General features: G+C 39.0%; 1 protein-coding gene across 10 annotated transcripts in view; it reads left to right on the forward strand.

The window, feature by feature from the left end:
- Positions 1-19,627, forward strand: part of PPFIBP1 (PPFIA binding protein 1) — a 172,784-nt gene that overhangs the window by 53,465 nt on the left and 99,692 nt on the right. For 8 of the 10 annotated variants that reach the window (XM_055318787.1, XM_055318788.1, XM_055318780.1 and 5 more), the window contains one exon: positions 5,213-5,310. The exons of the other annotated variants lie outside the window; for them this stretch is intronic. The gene's annotated coding sequence lies outside the window, so the exon portion shown is untranslated. The remainder of the gene's footprint in view (positions 1-5,212; positions 5,311-19,627) is intronic. 10 annotated transcript variants of the gene reach the window in all.

A 19,627-nucleotide genomic window follows, 5' to 3' on the forward strand; every position in this document is an offset into this window, starting at 1 on the left:
AGCAGAAGAGATAATGGAGTACAGAATGTGTAGTTCAGAAGCAGGAGTAGAGGTGATGCATGAAGGAGAAATAGGCTAGCCTTGTTACATGAAAGACCAAAAATAAAAGGAAGTAAGATTGGAAAAGTAACTAAGGGATAAAATGAGGAAGGCTTTAAATGTCAAAGTCAAGGATTTTTTTTTTTTTTAAGATTTTTTTTCTTGAGAGACAGAGAGAGAGAGAGAGAGAGAGAAAGAGAGATAGGCAGAGGGAGGGACAGGCTTCATGCAGGGAGCCCGATGTAGGACTCAATCCCGGGACTCCAGGATCACCTCCTGGGTCGAAGGCAGACGCTCAACGCTGAGCCACCCAGGCATCCCTCAAAGCCAAGGATTTGGACTTGATTCTGCAGACATTACAAGCCAATGAAAAACTAGCCTGACTGAAAAGATGGTTAAGACCATCTCTATTTAAATGGGAAGCTGGGGGATCCCTGGGTGGCGCAGCGGTTTGGCGCCTGCCTTTGGCCCAGGGCGCGATCCTGGAGACCCGGGATCGAATCCCACGTCGGGCTCCCGGTGCATGGAGCCTGCTTCTCTCTCTCTCTCTCTCTCTCTCTCTCTCTCACACTGTGTGCCTATCATAAATAAATAAATAAAAAATTTAAATGGGAAGCTGGTGATGAGTAACTTAGCAGTATATTTTACCCTTATTTTATTTGGATTGTGTAAACCTGCCTTTCAGTCCAAAAGAGTACTGGGTCACATTTAGGTGACACATTTCCTCCAGACAACCTGGAGAACTTCAGGAAGTGGTGGGGATGATTCAGCAGGGGACGTCTTCTTGAACCATGCAGTGATTGGGTATTTGGGTAGAGTTATTCTTGCCAGGTTGTGAAGAAGTCTTTCCATAATTTATGTGGATGATCGCTCAGCCTTTTTCCAGATGGAAACCAAGCAGAGGATGAGACTAGATAGGAACAAATTTGGAAGATTTGGGGTCCCTGGTAAGTCTATCCTGAAGGCTTTCTGAAGGTCCTGAAGTGGCCTTAACTTCAGGGAAAGATAGACATTGGTTAGTTTGGTTCTTTGATGACTTGGTAAAAAAAAAAAAAAAAAAAAAAAAAAGTATTGTGGACTTTTATATGCCTTTATATACCCCAGGGTCAGCTCTAATTTTATAATTAGAAGGGTCTTGCAAGTCTATGGAAGTCCATTCATATTCTTATTTTAGGTACCTTATCTTAAACTGTGCAGAGGTATAGTTTGCTGTCTCTACTTAACATTTCTAACCTAAATTTCTTTTGAGATATCTATCATATGTAACTTTTATAAAATTAAAATTATTATCAGGATAGCACAGAGATTAATAATAGTAACGCTGGACCCAGATTGCCTGAGTTCTGATCCTGATTTTCCCACTTAATAGCAATGCGACTTTGGGCAAGTTATTTTAATTACTGGTTTCTTCATCTGTAATATGGGGGTGACCATTTACTTTCCTTAGTGCATTTTTGTCAGAATTAAATGAATGAATTCATTGTTCATTTGTTAAAAGTAGAACCCTTAGAATAGTTCCTGGCACATAAGTTCCCAATAAATATCATCTATTGTATTGTAATGAGAAAATTAAAGCAGCTAAAGGATAAGTGACTTAGGTAGCTATCCAATAGGATGAGTAAACCAGAATTAGTGTTTTTTTTTTTTTTTTTTTTTTAAGATTTTATTCATTCATGAGAGACACAGAGAGAGAGACAGAGAGAGGCAGATACACAGGCGGAGGGCGAAGCAGGCTCCACACAGGGAGCCCGACATGGGACTCGATCCCGGGACCCCACGACCATGCCCCGGGCCAAAGGCGGAGCCACCCAGGCTGCCTAGGATTACTGTTTATTTCAACATTTAGTGGACTATGAATGTATTTCAGTGGTCAGCTGTGCTATGCTAACATAGAGACCAGAGGTCAGGAAACATTTTCTTAAAGGGACAGATCAGTTAATATTTTATACTTTGTAGGACTTAGAGTCTCTTCTGCAACTACTCAACTCTCATTGTGTCCTGCAAAAGCAGCTATAGACAGTATGTAAATGAATAGGTATGGCTATGTTCCAATAAAACTTTAATTTCAAAAACAGGTTGCAGGGATCCCTGGGTGGCGCAGCGGTTTAGCGCCTGCCTTTGGCCCAGGGCGTGATCCTGGAGACCCAGGATCGAATCCCACGTCTGGCTCCCGGTGCATGGAGCCGGCTTCTCCCTCTGCCTATGTCTCTGCCTCTCTCCCTCTCTGTCTCTGTGACTATCATAAATAAATAAAAATTAAAAAAAAAAAACAGGTTGCAGACTGTATTTGTAGACCTCTGCTTCAGATACTTAGGTTATATTGTGTAGAGACTTGAATTACATTTAGTTTTTTTTTTTTTTATTTTTTAAAATTCATTTGAGAGAGATAGCTTGTGCCACAGAGTGTAAGCAGTGGGGAGGGACAGAGAGAGAAGAAGCAGACTTCCTGCTGAGCTGGGAGCCCAATGTGGGACTCAATCCCAGGACCCCAGAATCATGACCTGAACCAAAGGCAGGTGCTTAACTGATTGAGCCATCCGGGTGCCCCTGGATTCCATTTAGTTTTAAAGTATGAAATAGATATTATTGTAATAAACAATAACCTCGCCTCCAAATGATCATGTCTAACATGTATTTTCACTTATGATGGTCATGCCTTAGAAGAGCAAAGGGATTTAGAAAGTAGTAATAAATGTGTTTTCCCATCTCAAAGGGAAGGGATACACAGAAGTCACTTACTTAATGGCTTGGAGGATTATTCTTAGAATTTGAAGTCTGACTTGGGCAAGATGCTAAGGGTTGTTTTATTAGATAAACGTAAATGCAGACTTTTGTTAATTATTGTGTAGGAAATATACACGAGTCAAATAACAGGCTATTTTAATTATCATTGGCATTACACAACAGGTTTTTCTGCTAGGAATGTTTTTTGCATGGGTTTGAATTTTTTTATGGCTGGCTTTTCAGTTTAATAAAGTGTTCTTTTTAAATTAAACTTGTCAGTGGACCTTTTTGTGAGTGGCTGTGTTGGTTAGTTCATATTTATAGCTTACGTCTGTTTCTGAGGAAATGACTAAAGTCTCTTGCATTCGATCAAAACTGTATGACAAAGGACATCTTTGACTTGGTTAAACAAGGCTCATGATGGAAAGTCAAAAAAAATTGAACAGTTCATGTTTATAAATGTTTTTATGTATTCAGTCTTGGTTGGGCCAAATAATCAGAGCTCTGTGCTAAGGGAGGGATTGAAAATAGTGCCTCTCAAGTGAATGGATTCCTCTGGAGCAAGTTCAGGAAACTCTTTCTTAAAATTCTCTTTAAAATTTTTCTACATGTTTAGAATTAGGTCTTATAGAATATAGGTATCTGATTTTTCTTCTCTTTAAACCATTCCATTGATATTTTCTCCATCCTCCTTTGTATCCAATAGGCCTTGGCCTGTGTGACATCTAAACCTTGCCCTTGTAATTTCCAGCAAGGAGGCTGATGGGGACTGGGAAGGGACCTGGGATGTCCCAGAAATGTGCTGTGTCTTGCTGCCTGCTGGAGGTCCCTGTTTCCCTCCCTTAGTCCTGTCCTCTATGATGCCTTCCTCCTGCTAATATTGGTATCCTTCCTTCTGCTCTTTGCTCCAGGGCAGGAAATGAAGACACAGATGAGGCTCCCGCCTACTCAGACTCAGGTTGACCAGGGATCTCGGCTAGAACTTTCATTCCCCCACAAAAGCCCTGTTAGAAAAGGTGGTTGGATTTTGTGTGATTATTGTTCTAGATCATTGGAATTTTCTTTGCTGTTAATGTAATCATTAATTGCAAGTCTTTTATGAGCACTCCAGGAAACCTCTTCTCCAGCCAAATCTTGGATCTGCGTGTGAAATTGCTGTACTTGCTGTCACACATCACTCACCCCTGCCTCCATTCTCAGAAGCACCTATGGAGTAGGGTTCCTCTGCACTCATTTAACAACTGTTTATTTTTGGAGCACACACTAGTCTTGAAATTGGGCTAGCCTATGTATATATGCATCATTAATTGCTTAACGTTCACCTGGATTGGTGTGTCTATATGGGTTATATAGGAAGCTGACTTTAGGGGTGACCAAATGGACAGATGCTTACCTGAATTGAGAGATTTCTTTAAGACAGCCTCTGTTCATGCCTGAAATTCCATTGTCAGTAATGCATTTTATTTCAGTGTTAAGCACCTGCCTCTTTTGAAGCTCTTTTTCAAATGAAAATGTCTTCGGGAAAGATATCCATTAAACTGTTTGAACCTTAGAGCTGATCCTATTGCTTCCCTACTGAATTAAACATCTGGGGTCACTGACTCCTCAAACGAGTAGATAGAAAAAGGAAGGAGCCACACTGCTAGTTCATAATTTTGTCTGGGACAGGCTTTGATTACATTTGATAAACACATGTGAGGTAACATTTCTGGTTTTTAACTTGGAGATACTTTGCTTTCTCATTTGGATGGAAGTGATTACGAGATATTTGAATAGTGAGCACCTCAAAAGGAAGTTCTATTCCTAAATACTCGTATACTACCAAAAAATATATCCTGTTACTATAATGGTGAGGATATACATGCCTATACGTATAGTCCTGGCAATTTTTTTCTAAATATCTTATTTATTAGAGGTAAGGGTATCAATCAACTTTAATCACAAGTCTTGATAATGAAAGTGTTTATCTTCTACCATATTGTCTGCATATTGATTTTTTTATTGATTTCCCTTTTATTAATTTTTTTAACCTAAGAACCAAGTATTGTAAATTTTTGATTTATTTCTCAGCATTCATTGAGTGCCTAACATGTGCCAGGTAGTTTGTGCTATAAAAAGGAATGATGATGGTTTTCTACTGAAACTCAGGCTTCAAGGAATATTTGAGTTTGTCCAGCAACTGGGAAGTAAGGAAGAAAGAAGAAGGGAGTGCTGGGGGGAGGAAATGAAGGGGGAGAGAGGAGAAAAGATAACTAGAAGGAAGTTAGTTAAATCTGTTGGTCCGTAACACATTTTCTTGTTTTTAATTACACATGTGTAACCTAGTTTGATGCTCTTTGTTTTTTATACAATAATTCACCATTTTATAGGCCTTACTTTTGTTCCTCTTGTGTGCTCTAATTTGAAATTAGTTTTAATTAATCTTTTTTTTATATTTGTTTCTTTTCAGTATAAAAGAGTTTTATGGATCAGTTTGCTCATAAGCACATGGAAAATTTGAAGAGCTGAAGAAAATAAAAAATCAGCATTAAACTTGCTTTTTAAAATGTGAGTCAACTCTCTCCTCTCTGTGGTTTATTTCTGACATCTTTAAAGCCTGCAGTTACCTTTCTGTGTCTTCAGTTTGTAAATCTTTTTCCCAGTAGTAAAGTTATTTGACTATGTACGTCTACTCATTAAGTCATTAAGTCTATGAGACTTGATGGCCCATCTCCCTCTTGAAAAGTTAGATAATAAAAGTACTATGACTCACCTAGGAGACTGTAGAATTTAGAATGTTTTAGTAGTCAGTGAACACATCTGTTTGGCATTGAGAAAGAGAACACAGACCTGGTTGCGCATGAAAAGCACCGCTGTCTTCTCAAATTCATTATTGCTCTTTGTCTCACAGGTATGGAGCATCAAAGCCAGTAAGAATTGGGTCAACCCATTAATGATCCTTATAAGCTTAGAAAAAGGAGATGTTTTCACATAGGGTTATTTACTCCCTTCTTCCCTGCACCTCTTGTTCAGTAATAATAATAATAATACTTAACTGTTTATTGAGCATCTGCTAAGTGACAAGTACTGGACTCCCTCAATTCGATCAGTATTTATTCAGTAAATACTTTTTCTGAGTGTTTGCAACATGCCAGGCACAGCTCTGACACTACTACCTGATAATGCCATGGCAACCTTTCAAGGTAGGAGTTAATATTTCCGTGATCTACATGAGGATATTGAGGTTGAGAGTAAGGTAGGTAATAGGCTGATGGTCACACAACTGGTAAGTGACAAAACCTAGAGTGGGAACATGGTGCCAACTTTTTCTGATTGGCTGTATCCTAAAGGGTGTTTCAAATGCTCTTCCTGGCTCTGCTTTTGGTAGGAGACTGGAACCTTCTGGGTTGTATTCATAATAGGAATATGATCCTAATCCCTCTAAACCTTGGCCATAGTCACAACAAGGAAGGAAATTAGAGAAACATCCTTCCACATTTGAGAGGTAGCTGTGGTGCTTGGGTGGAGAGTTAAGAAATACAGTGTCCAGTCCCAGGCTTTCCATGGATTTCCTCTGTGTCCTTGAGATAACATACCCGGGAAACAATTACTTTTATTCATGCCAACTGAGGAGAGCAGACCAGATGTGCTCCGAGGTCTTTTTCAGTCAGCTTTTTATGGAAATATGGAGGAAAGTGCACAAATTATAAGTGGATGGCTTGATGGAATAATTGTCACAAAGTGGACACACCTTTGTAACAGCACCCAGATTAATGAAAGATTGCCAGGACCCCAGAACCTGCCTCTTCTAATGCTCCTGGGAATAACTGATTGATTAGTTTTGCCTATTTAAAAAAACACACGTGAATAGAATCATGTACTATATATTCTTTTGTGTCTGGCTAATTTTTCTGATTATATTTGTGAAATTTATCTACAATATTGTTTTTTGTTCTCAATTCTCCTTGCTGTCATGATATTCCGTTATATATCTGTTTTACAGCTGCTGGACATTTTGGTAGTTATCCAGTTTGGATGAATAACAAATAGTGTGCTTCAGTGAATATTTTTGTGCATGTCTTTTGGTAATGCTGAGGGACTACTCAGTAATTTAGATTATGCAGATCTGGGGAGTGATGTTGAACTAAATGTCTCTTAAAGCAGACAAATTGATTTTCGGTAGCTAGGTGATTTGTCTGCCTCAGCCTGACGGTGACGGTCTGAGCCTGTGTTTTCTTCATAGATCACACTTGAGGGGATGGCCAGGTGGTACCTTCTCTGCTATGTGTGTGGTGTGGGAGGGCTTGCTCCCCTGGAAGAGTAGGGCTTTGGTTGGTACAGGAAGTGGTTACAGAGAGGAAGAGAAACTAAATCCAGAAGAGAGAGATGTCTGAGCTATCCTAGAAATGATTAGGCTATCTCGTCAGCCAGATCAAGAGCCTGGAAAAGTGACAACCCAGGGGAAGAATCTCTGCTGTGAAACCTGAAGAGTTTGGGAAGATGAATAAAGGAATAAATATTGATCCAGGGAGGCAGGCTGAATCTCCGAAGGCGATTAACATTTTCAAAGCATTTTCTGAACAAAGTTATCCTAATCTTGTCAAATTGCTTTTTAAGTCTAATTTTCTTTTAAGGGAGCTTTGAAAAACCAGTCCCTAATGTAGGAATCTTGAGCCAAGATGGACTTAAACAGTAGAATGACCAAACTAGGAAAAATATGTATTTTCAAACAAATTTGGGGTGTGGGCCTGGGGGCCTTGCTGTGCGACCGTTCTATGTTCAGCTCACAGCTCCACCACCTCCTTCTCCCACGCTCTCTGGGTTCGCTTCTTATCTGCAAAATAGGGATTAAGCCTACCTGATTGCGACGGTTTGCTGCAGTAGTATCAGCATGTGCTTTTGGGTATGTTGTACTGGCACTAAAAATAAATAGCCATTATTCTTACTATTTTTTCTGAATTTTATGATTATAGATTTTTCCTCTTTGACTCTGTCTCTGATACTTTATAGGAGTTTTCAGGTAATTAAAAAAAATATGACTAGCTAGTTTCTTTAAGTATGGTGAAAACTAATACATATTTTCCTACTTGCCTCACCCTAAACTGAAATCAGAGGAAAGATGAAAGGAAACATTTGTCTGTGTGTTCTTGGCAAGTCCCTCCCCAGGGTGAGTCAGTGAAGATACTCTTGGTTGTTAGAACTGCTTTACTCGGTTAGTTCAAGAAGAGGCCAGTGGAGCTGAGAGTCATGGGGAACCTGGGTCATTTCGCACATAGGAAAATCATAATTTTGTTTGAGAAGAATTAGCAAACAAACGTCCTTTTTTACTGGGGTAATTGGGGAGGGCTTTGGTGGGAAGGCTCTGTGAGTGATTTACTACCCACCACCATACCCTGTATAGGGGATGCATCCTAACTGGTTCTAGTTGGCAATATCTTTTCATCTGTTAGTGATTCTGAACTAGCTATTGGGGCATATGGTGTAGATTTAGCTTGATTTTTGCCCTGGTGAGATTATGATCAAACAAGTGAATAATCTAATGTTCTGAAAAGAAAACTTTTAGAGTGACTTGAACAAAGAGGACATTTTACCCAGCTTTCTGAAATTCTAGTTCTGACTTCTATTAATTAGCTATTGCACTTCTATATCATCTACTTTGGGCCTCAGTTTCTTCATCTGTAAAATCAGGAAGCTAGTTTTTAGATTGGCATTTTGAGGCAGAGCGGGGTTTTGTGAATTTTCTGAATGTAATACCTACTTTTGGATGTGTTTGTATTTTTCTAAATGCTAGATTCTTTTACACATCCCAAGCCAGAAGTTTCTGTGACCTTTTAATACTTAAGAAAGTGGGTGAAGGAGTGATTTCAAGATTTGACCTAAATTTACAAAATAGTTAACCTCCACAGTAGATTAAAAAAAAAAAATTAAATGACCAGAGTGTTGTGACTAATTTAAGGCTATATGAATGTATCTAGATTTTTTTTTCCCACACCAACATTTGCTTTAATGTACTCTAATACACACCTTAAAGGGTGTGTATATTTATATATAAGCTACATAAATATATTTAAATATATGACATAGCTGGATTATGAAAGCTGTATTTTGTTTTCACTCCTATCTCTGAATTCTCACTTCCCACATGACACAGTTGAGAGTGACCCACCCCTTAAAATTGGATTTGTTTTGTTGTTCCAGACATCAAAGCGAACATTAATTTAAGAACATTTAATAATTGTCATAGAAATGACATTGAATTAATAAGAATAAATAGCAAATAGTGTTATTACTTACTTATTACTTTTACCTTCAGATCTCTGTTGTCTTACACCAGGGGTATCTAATGAAGCTGATGCAGGAGGACATACAGGGAAGAATTAAAAACTGTGGGAGGTTTGTACTTCCAGTCATTTAGGTGTTCTGGCAACTGGCAAACAGAAGAAATATCATTTGCCTCAGAATACAGGTGACACCCTTGTCTCTCCATTGTGTTCATGGTTCCTTGAGAACTCGGATATTGGTGGCCAGAGCTGTCTGGTTATACCACTTTGGAGGCTGAGGAGCATGAGGTGGGGCCTCTCATCTGGCTGTTGCTGCCTTCTCTTCTCCAGACTGAGGAAGGCCATGGGACTGTGCAGGTCATTAGTCAGGCCTACTTACATAATCATTCCAGCTCGTCATGTAGTGGTTTCTGAGCAGGCATTTTGTAGCCACTGAGATAATGGTGTCCTGAAAATCAACCCCCATAGCACCATTCCTTTGGGTCCTCTTTGTCCATACCCTGGTAATCTTTTTCACCCTAATTGTCATATGGGGGTTGAAGTTTTCTATCTCCCAACTGCCTTTTGTGGCCCAAACATTCTCTATTCTAGGTAATTCCTACTATAAATTCTCAAACTGCTGCTGGGGGGTTGGCAATCTTATTTGGAATCGTGTCACATAGGTGTTTTGTCTTGTGCTTTATTGGTTCATTATAACTTGAGGCAATACATAAATGAATTTCTTTCCATTATGAATCTTACAAAAGATTTTTATTTCCATTTTTTTCCCCTCTAGTAATCTCTCCCTCTTCTACCAAATATCTGGGATCTCACAATCAAAGGAAGATGTGGTTGGGCTTTTAGAAGTATGCCTTTAAGCAGATGCGTCCTTTGTGTGTGAGGGTGTGGATGGAGTTCAAGGGCTGCTTGAAGCTATTTGCATGACTGGGCCTAAGCCACAGCAGTTTTTTTATTTTCAGTTGCTTTGTTTTTCCCCCACCCCTTAGGAAATTGGCAGTCAGTGACTGATTTTTTTTCTTCTCCTTGATACAGATATGCAAGGGTACAACTGTAGACAGAGAAAAAGGAAATGTTTACACATTCAGCAAATAATCAGAATATGTGGAGGATGTGTGTACACACATGTACTTGCTCTATAACTGGATAGGTGGTATTTTTTTTTAAATGCTATATATTTATGTATTTAATTTAGAAGCACTTAGCACTTCTGATGGTACTTAGGTGTATAGTCTCAGCAGTCTTTTTCTTTTTTTTTAAGATTTTATTTATTCATGAGAGAGAGAGAGACAGGCAGAGGGAGAAGCAGGATCCATTAAGGGAGGCCGACATGGGACTCGATCCCGGGTCTCCAGGATCAAGCCCTGGGCCGAAGGCGGCGCCAAACCGCTGAGACACTCGGGCTGCCCCTCTCAGCAGTTTTTTATTTTTAATTTTTTTTATTTTTTTATTTTTTTCAGCAGTTTTTTTTAAAAAGGAAGAGGGTTCAAGGGAATTTTGACTCTCATGTAATGGATCTATGGCTTAATATTATGGCATTTTTTAAAAGCATGGTTCTAGCACCAGAATTTCAATCAGCCAAAGCTCTTTATGGTTTAAGGAGCAAGGAATTAGGAAAAGGGATTTCAATAGTTCTTAAATCTATTATTTAGCAGTAGTTCAAGGCTTTTTGTATCATAATCAGAGAAATAAATTGGTGTCCCCAGGGTGTGTTCCTGAATAGCAAGATGCTTGCCTCTCCTTGACAAGTCATAGCTCCCAGCTTATTCAATCAAGAGGAGAACTTAAATTAGGGCTGCAGTAATTTACAGCCATTGTAGCAGGACCCATTGAGTTGTTAGGCAAAAAATAATACAGTCTCTTGAGAAATTTTGGTAGCTTTCAGAACTCAAAATAGCCTCAATCACTTCCCATGACTGTTACCTTGAATTGAGGTATAATCCCTTCCCAATGACTGACTCCTCAGTACCATACATTAATTATATTTGTCTTCTGTGTTTTAGTTTGTATTTCAAAACACAAATTGTCACTGTACTATCAGCATTTCCTATTTTTAAGTTTGTTTTTACTTTATTCCTTATCTTTGTGTTAATAGTAATGTGCTTGGTTTTAGATACTTAGGCTATTTGATACTGTGATATTAAGAGATTTTAAAAGAAAAGGTCATCAGCTGTCTTTCTGGGCTATTCTGGGCATTTTGTACTATATTTATTTTGGGTCCAGCTTTTCCTGCCCTTGATTTCTGATTAGCTGTTCCTCCTTTTTGACTTGGCCTCTCATCTTGCTTGGAAGCTTTTCAATAGGTCTAAACTTGGATGACTGTTTTGTTTGACAAGTAAACACAATGTCAGCGTTGGGGGAGAGGGAGACGTAGGATGGAACTCTCCATTAATATTTCTGGTTCTAAAGCATGGAATTCTTGGAGCAGGGATGCCAGCTTCCAATACACCAGGGTCCGGAAGTTGTTTCCTGCTTGACGGGATTAGCTTTTACAAAGGGAAACACGAATCCTGGGGCATTCATAGAAGTTTTGGATGACTTATGGGATTTATATTGTCTTACAGTTTGTAAATTTTTAGAAATTAAAGAATGGATTATTTGCTTAGAGAAGGGGGCTTTTTGGTTCTTCATAGTCTAAACTGGTCCAAGTGAGGGCAGGCACATAACACCCCTTTCTGAAGCCTTTGCACCGAGAGCCTCCTATGTTATTGGGATAGTGGAAAAAAAATAAAAACCAACAAGCATCAAGCAGGAAATAAATGGCCTTCAAGGAGTAGTCAACCTGCAAACCTAAGACTTCTCCCAGCAGAAAATAGTGACACCCCAAACACTTGTTTACGTTGACCCACTGCACATCTTGGCCTGTTGACCCCTTCTCTGTCCTCCTCTTGTTAACCCAGCCAGCAGAGCGGCAGACGCTTCTTTGTGAGTCTGTGTCTGAGTGATTCCAGAGGTGCAAAAATACCCACTAATTCTACTGGAGTGTTATAGGATTCAGAAAGTGATTTCCATTTTCTCACTTCGTGGCCTTCCTAAATCCTCAAAAAGTGAAGCTGAAAAAAAAATCAGTGTGTTATGTGTGGTTGGTTCTTTGCACTCCTTACCTTACATAATACAGTTGATTCTTGTTATTTGTGGTAGCTACATTCTATAAAGTCACCACAAATACTGAATCCGTGAATACTGAACCATAGCCTCAGGGAATATTTAGGTTCCTGTGAGCCTCTGTCACAACATTTTCTCAACTGATTGATACATAGACTTGTTTCTGTTTTAAGGCACCTTATTTAATATTGTTGATTCATTAGCATTGAATTCACATTCAACGGGGGCTATAACACATGCCTGAACAGAGCTTATCTAACATGTCCTTTTTTTCTCTGCAAGGCACATCACAGCATTCTTGCAGTTAGGAACACTAAACAGCACTTCAGCCCTATAAGCACTTGTTTGTAGTATGAATGCCGATCTGAAACAAGAAGGTAGAGCATTACCTTGTTCCACCTCAGCTGGGACCATGCTCATAGGCAACTCAAATTTTTTGCTGCTCTGTGTATGTCCATAAATGTCCATTGAAAACACCACTAGTTCAGATGTCCATCGACAGATAAGTGAATAAAGAAGATGTGTACACACACACACAAACATATACACACAATGGAATATTACTCAGCCATCAGAAAATGAAATCTTGCCATTTGCAATGAAGCGGATAGAACTAGAGGGTATTATGCTAAGCAAAATAAGTCAATTAGAGAAAGACAATTCTCATATGATCTCACTCATATGTGGAATTTAAGAAACAAAATAGGGGAGTGTAGGGGAAGGAGGGAAAAGTAAAACAAGACAAAATTAGAGAGGAAGACAACCATAAGAGACTCTTAACCATAGGAAACAAACGGGTTGCTGGAGGGGAAAAGGTCAGGGGATGGGGTAACTGGGTGATAGACATTCAGAGGGCGTGTGATGTAATGAGCACTGGGTGTTATATAAGACTAATGAATTACTGAACTCTACTTCTGAAACTAATAATACATTATATGTCAATTGAATTTAAATCTCAAAAAAGTTCAAAAGCCCACTGTTAGTATTGATTTTGGGGTTAAAAATGAACTTTAGTGAGTGGGCACATGCACAAATATCTGTTGCATAACATAAGCAAAGTAATCCCAATTATTGTGGCTGGAATCCTTTTCATTCCAACTCTGTAGATCATGTTCCAAACCAGTCATTCAAGGTAAAATTGAGTTACAAGTTGCTATTGTGACCATTATCCAGAACACATTTTTAAACAGCCTCGTATAAGATAAAGACCATTAAGGACAACTTGTCTAATTAGTAATTCCTGTTGAACAAATGACAATACCTCTGCCAGGCTTTGAGCACTCAGAGAGAAGGAACGATGTCTCGTGTGTCCCCATGTCCTTGGCATACAAAGTAATAATGGCCAGCCCATAGAGGAACCCCAGTTGAGTGAGTACTAAAGTAAATGAATGCAAGAAGGAGCAAGGAGAAATCTGCTTGGTAATGGCTGACAGTCTACTTCAGGGCACCTGAGGAGTCTGGTGCATCTTGTCAGCTTAGATAATTTCCCATCTCCTGCATTTATAAATTAGCTCATATAAATGCTTACAAATTGTCAGAGAAAGTAGTGTCTAGGAGTTGGTATAGCACAGAGGGTACTGCAGCTGGCCTGAGAGTGGAACAGCAGTACACCAGTCATACTGAGAAAACTACGTAAGGGGTGAAAATGCTTTTTATTCCTTCTTCCATCTCACCACAGAGCCTGGCTGGCCATTTCTTTTTTCTTTTTTACTCCTATTCCTGCTACCAGTTTCTTTCCTCTTCAGTCCCACTGCTACAATGCTGTTATTAGAAACCTTTCTAGAACATGGATCTAATCATTTCACTAGCTTGCTTCAAAATTCTGTTCTTCCCATAAGATACAATTCAAAACTCCTTTGTGATCTGGCTTCCATCCCTGCACTTCAGACTTCCGTCTCTTACCACCCTGTGTTCAAGCTAAACGGGACTTTACACTGTTTCCCCACGCATGCCTTTTAGGACTTTCAGCTTTTGCCTGGGCTGTTCCCTTCTGCTAGTGTTGTCTGCTCCTTCTCCCAGATCTTCCCCTGTGCTGTGTCTGGCAGGATATCCACCCCCCCCACCTCCCCCACCAGTGCGAGCTCTTCAAGGGAAAGGTCTCTCTAATCATCTTGGTGCACAGCCTCTAGCATTTTATGTTTAGTATATGTATTTGAATGAGTGACTGAATCTAAACATGTGGAGGATTTGGAAATACGAAGACTTTAAAAAAATCTTTTAAAGTACAAAAAAAAAAAGGATAGAATATCAGTTTCTACTCAAATAGAAAGATGGAACCATTCTTTTGTTGTCTAGCTTTGTCTGTTGTACAAAACCGAGCTTTTCCACTCAGGAAACATCTACACTATGCCACACTCCCTGACCCCCAATATAAATATCCAGGGACTAGACTTAATTAAAGTAGAAGCTAGTTAAGTTTTATATGAGAGGAAATGACATGCAGTTTTCAGATATTATCAGTTTCAGTTATTTCCTGCAGATTAACCATTCATTTCACTAATATTTATCATGGAGCTTCTATGTCCAAGAAACTGGGCCAGGGGCTATGGAGCATGAAAAGATATGATAAGCAGAACACAGGGGCTTTTGTCTCGTGGGAGAGAAGGACATGGCTGCACATTTCTGTATAACAGGGTAAAACATACACTTATTACAGGTAGTGCTATGGTAGCACAGAGGGAGGTGAGATTATTTCTAGCCTCCTCACTTCTAGGGAAGAACTTGAATTTAACATGAACCTTGAAAGGGTGCATTTAGGAGTAGGTAGGTGGCAGGGTAGACTCACATGGTTAGGGCAGTTGTTAAGAGGGGACAATATAAGCAAAGGTACTGAGGCAGAAAAGTAGAGGGAATGAGTAGTGCAAGGAGCACAAGGGGCGAGTGCAGGAGCTTGGTAAAATAAGACTGGAAAAGTACATCAGGATCTGATTTTAGAGAGATGTAATGACAGTTTGCTTGGATTTAATTCTGTAGGCATAAGGAGCTGTGGCAGATTTTTAACAGAAAGATTTTAAAAAGGAAATATGTGACAGCAACTAGCAGCTTAAATTTGTAAGCACATATTGTGTGCCAGGCACTTTTTCTAAATCCTCACCATGACACTTTGAGGTTAGTACTACTAGGATCATCTTTTATAGATAAAATGGAAAGCCCAGAGAGGTTAGCTTCCCAGGATCCATAGCAAATAAGAGTAGACCTGGGATTTGAGAACTTCAGGTTTTGAACCTAGGATTCAAGGAGTCTCTGAACTTTGTGAATTATTTGCAAAGTGTTAATTTAATATATGTGAATGTGTACATTTGTTTAAGAAAAGAACTGTAGCTTTAATCCTATGAGAGGAACACAACCAAAAAATGTTAATAAAGACTCTAGAAGCGCTCCATTTTGCTCTCACAACTTTCCTAGTATGTTCAGTGCATTATATGGTGACTGTATGCTTATGCTGCTTCTTAGGTTGGAAAAAGCAAAATGCTCTCACAGCTCAAAATAAAAGGAAATGTTGCAGTCTGCAAGAATTAGTACTATAAAGTGGCAGGCTGTTCCTTGATTAGTGAAAAAAAAAAAAAACAAAATGTCCAAGGTTTTTTGGAAGGTAAACATGAGCTCTCCAGGCCTTGGAACCTGCAATAACTTGAATGATAAAGAGAGCCTAGCTCTCCACTGGGCAAAAATTATTCTTTTAAATTTCAACAAATGCTATTAAATAAACTCCTGAAATCTGAAATGTTTTTGAAAAGTGCCTAGATGCTAGTCTGCTTTCAACTGGATCAACTTTTACAGTTAGGGGGACTTGTGGGATGAATATTAATAGCCATAATCTTATATACAATGAAATGATCTAAGATACAGTCCACATTTAGATTTGTCCAACTATTAAAAGATGTCTTTTATCATAGTTTTGAGAATTTGATCAAGGATTCAGTGAAGAATTATGAATAGCAATTGGTTGTCACGTCTCTTTGATCTCCTTTGTGAATTGTCTCCCTGACTTTTTTGTTTTCTCTTATTTTGTATTTCATGATGCTAACATGTTTGAAAAGTCTAAGACAGGTTGCTAGAAGACTTCCTTATATTCCAAATTCAACTGACTGTTGGATTCCTCACAATTAGATTCATTGTAAACATGGGTAAACACACAGTGCTAGCAACAATGCAGTGCTTCTCTTCAGAAGGTACATGATGTGAGTTAGGCTAAATTGAATCACTTGGTTAAGCTGGTATTCACCAGTTCTCTCCATTGTAAAGTTACCTAAATCCCCCCGATAACTAATAAATAGTCTGCTGAGTAGTTCTTGGAGACCATGGGCATGTCTTGTTGCCCAAAAGCCATTCACCCAATGGTTTTAGCATCCATTATTTTTTAAAGTTTTAATTTCACATGTACAATTTATGATTCAGCACTTCCATATAACATCTGGTCCTCATCATAAATGTTAGCATTCTTTGTTGATTCTTATGTGAATCTGTTACTATGGTGGTGGTTGTGATAGTGTACTAACTGAAGTTTTGGTCACTTGACTGGAGAGAAATTCTTTTCATCCCCATACCTGTTTGGGGGAAAATCTAGGCCCCAAAGACAGAGGGCAGTGGAGGTGATGAAAGGGAAACATAAAAACAACTCTCCATGCCTGGATTAATGATGGACATATCCAGTGTTTTCCTTTGCAAGAGGATACATGGGAAAGTTCTATGAGGAGGGGGAAATCTCTTTAGTTTTGTGGATTTGCACTTAAAATAATAAATCTCTATTGATGCAGATGAGGATAAATGAAGTTAAATTGCCATTAGGATTTCCTTCCAGACAAAGAGAATTCAGTAATCATGAGATGAATTTTCATTAAACAGCCACAGTCTGAGTAGGTATTTGAAGTTTGCCCTTCTATTTGATAATGCCTCAGAAGTATTTCTTTGGGAAGCATATTAGATTGAAATCCAAAGGGCATCAAAACTGTGGAATTCCTTTGAAAGGTGGAATAGTAAACAAATTGTTTAGTAGGGGGATTTCTTGATCTAGGTTTATAATCCTTTTGGGAATTTATCCTAAGGCTTTTGTACCCACCCGACTCATGACTGGCTCACTCAGTGATTCGGTGTTATCTGATGAGGATCTCATTTCACTTTTGAAAGCAGGGTGTTGTTCTCTTTGTTGGGGTATGAGGGGGTAGCAGGAAAAGCTTGACCTCAGGCAATGCAATATAAAGCCTACTCATCTCTCTTGAAATTAGAGAGTATACTGTATGCAGTAGAACTTCTTCCACTTGGAACTCATCATGAAAATACTTAATTTTGAAGCAGTTAGTTTATCTCTCCTGACGAAACAAAACCGTTCTTAACTAGCGGGGTAAAAACCCTACCAGGCAATCCTATGAATTCATTTATAATTTGTTTCATTTTTCCTGCCATTGTTTGATAGGAGGATTTTGGACACTGTTTTTGTGACCAGGTAGGCCTTGACTTCTGCAACTTCTGGAGCCATGAACTTTCACATTATGTTCTTTAAGTCTGGAGAAAATAATTTTGCCCTTGTTTTGCTGGTGTGGTGCACACTTTTTTCTCATTGGGATTCTGCTGAGTTAAAAATTGGCATGGGGTGATCTATAAAATTCACATTAGTCTATCTGATTCTATGTGTGGATGAGCTGAATACTCTACATTTGCTTGGTAAGTTTTCACTATATTCTGGCTCATTCTAAAGTTATCAATTCTAGAATATGAATATTTAAGATAATACTTCACTACTTCACATAGCTGAGCTTTATGGGTTTCAAGGTTGAGCAGTTCACCTGAAGGAAGTGTTTTAGTTTTGGGTATTGAGATAATGGGATCCCAGAATATATTGGTTAATTAGATTAGCATGTCTGGCAAGTGCAGTCATTCTCTGCTTAAGGTCACAGCAAAGATAGGATCTTTCAGTGACCACTTCCATTTGCTCTCGGTCCTTTTGATGTAAAGTGGGCGTGCTTCAGCCCATGTATGTGACAAAAAGAGATCCTGGTCCTGGTTTGACCTGTATAATAGCTTCATAGCATATTTGACACAATAATGAATGAGGAGATACTGAAATATTTCCTATTAAGCACTTTGACTTGCTTTCTGAGATGTAGCTTGATAACCCCAAAGAATATTTAGAATTCTAATTCTTTACAAAGGATGTTTGTTGGAAGGGCTTGTAAAATACATTGTTTGAATTTCAGAGATAAACCTCATACCTGTCAAGCAGGTTTATATAACCCTGAAAAATAAGCACAAATATGTAAGAAATCTTGCTAATGAACAGGGCCTCTTATTCACTGTGGGCAGTCTATTGAAGTAGCTTGTTTCAGTTGAGTTTTTCTTAAATCTTGACTTAATTCCTAGAGCAAGAGTTAAAATAACAGTTCTGGTCCCTAGTGCCATGATGGTCAGAGATGTCATCTTTTAGGCATATCATACATCTAATCTAAAGCAACATTAAGGCTCTGTGTATATTTGCTGAATTAACATTTCAAGTTAGTCGCTAACTTCCTCCGATGGTAGGTTTCTCAGTCTGTGGGTCACCTCTCTGGACCTTCCATGGATTGCCATTTTCTTCCTGCCTTCCCCTTTCTACTCCCATGCCTGCTCTTAACCCTGCTCATCCAAACTCTCTTAACTTAAGGAATAACAACTCTAAGCAGTTGTATTTCACTTTTTAAAAAATTGTATAGGAAAAAGTTTCGAGAAAGAAGATAGTCAAATCATTTAAAAAATTATATAGAGACAGACTATACTATACCAGACACTGTTAGGATCCTGCATAAAAAGGAACTAAGAAGTTAGTCTGTAAGTAAAATAATTACATAAAGAGAGCTGAAAAATACAAGTCACAGGGTGAGGGTGGCAGGATGGGGACTAGGGGACAGCTTAAAGACATGATCAACTTAACCTTAAAGAATCATTCTTGGCCTCATAGTAACTTGAGAGTAACATCTTTAAGGACAAATTCTCCAGACAGTGGGAGAACTTGAAAAGACAGTGGGGGAGTTCTCCAGGAATGGAGAAGGTAATCCTTGTGTTTTGTGTGTTGGACCTTACAAGAAGCACCAGTGTCCCATTGGGGAATGTGATGAGTGTAGATTAAAAGAAGGCCTGGAAAGGGTGAGGAGGGTTTATAAATGCTTCTAAATGTGGTGGATATGCTGCAACTGGGGAAGGAGGTGCCTCGGTTGGGTATGGAAGGAACAGACTGAAATTCATGAACAGATGCAGTAATGGGACTCAAAGCCTTGGTGAAGTCAGAGAACAAGAGGGGGCGGAGGAGGACATTTGAGGGAGCTAGTTAAGTGGGAAGATGTTCTCAGACAGTCAGATAAAGTGAGAGGTCTGCCTAGAAAGAAGCTCAGGATGTGCCCCTGACCATATATCACTAACAAGGCCCTGGTATTTGATTTCTTCCCCATGGTACTGTCATTCTGGAGCAATATCATCCCCACTGTCTTTCACACATAACCAGTCAGAACTGTACACTTTAATGCCACACCAAT

This window comes from Nyctereutes procyonoides, unplaced genomic scaffold (assembly GCF_905146905.1).
Source record: "Nyctereutes procyonoides isolate TBG_1078 unplaced genomic scaffold, NYPRO_anot_genome, whole genome shotgun sequence".
NCBI classification, from domain to species: Eukaryota; Metazoa; Chordata; class Mammalia; order Carnivora; family Canidae; genus Nyctereutes; species Nyctereutes procyonoides.